Source organism: Penaeus monodon, chromosome 15 (assembly GCF_015228065.2).
Source record: "Penaeus monodon isolate SGIC_2016 chromosome 15, NSTDA_Pmon_1, whole genome shotgun sequence".
Classification (NCBI taxonomy): Eukaryota; Metazoa; Arthropoda; class Malacostraca; order Decapoda; family Penaeidae; genus Penaeus; species Penaeus monodon.
Window position 1 is genome coordinate 19,616,383 of NC_051400.1, and position 829 is coordinate 19,617,211.

Genomic DNA, 829 nt, shown 5'->3' on the forward strand with positions numbered 1-829 from the left:
CAGTTTAAAGACCACAGATTATGTGGCTGACTGGAGGGTTGTCTTTCATCCTAATTCCACTTATAGAGGGAAATATCATTCCTGTTTATAAAAGCAGAAATAAATTATGCCAAAAACTACAGACCAGTGAGATTTATATTTCAAATTAAATATTTTAAGTTTTAAGAAAAATACTGTAGACCAAAGAAAAAAGACAAACCTTGGACAGCATGGTTTTCAAAAGGGTAAATTCTGTCAACCACAAATCCTGAACCACTGTGTATACATACTAACAGGACTAAGAGAACAGAGAACTCACCTGAATACACTTCCCCAAAATGTTTGTTTCAATCTGTCATAGAATTTTACTCCAATAATTAAGGACTTTGGTTTCTCTAATGAATTAAGTGTTAGAAGAGGAGTATTAAGAGTTAGCTTTTAGGTGTTTGCTCTTCCTAATTGTGATTGAGAACTTTGAGAAAGGCTAAACTCACGGGTAATATCATTTGCAGATGAAACAGGGATAAGTTTATTAGATGAAGGGAACAAGTTTAAAAAGTGTGTATTTGCTATTAGTAACTGGGCAAGTGAAAATAATATGAAATTCACTGCTGATGATCAACTGGAAATAAATCCAACACCACTAATCCCTTAATCCTTCTGTTGAGGGAAAAGTGTAAAAAGTAGCTGTAAAAGACCAAGGTTTGTTTGTGAGAAATGACATTAGCATTAGCCACCCTATTGAGCTGGAAGTCGTCAAATATAAAATTATACATGGATGAAGATTTAGAATAATCTATAGAAAACAGTGGCAGTTCTTCTGATCCCAGCAATCAAGTTACAGTGATGT

At 33.9% G+C, this 829-nt stretch overlaps 1 protein-coding gene across 1 annotated transcript in view; it reads right to left on the reverse strand.

Annotated features, from left to right (window-relative positions):
- LOC119581804 (protein polybromo-1-like) overlaps positions 1-829 on the reverse strand; it is a gene marked incomplete in the record, with an annotated part of 66,711 nt that overhangs the window by 44,330 nt on the left and 21,552 nt on the right.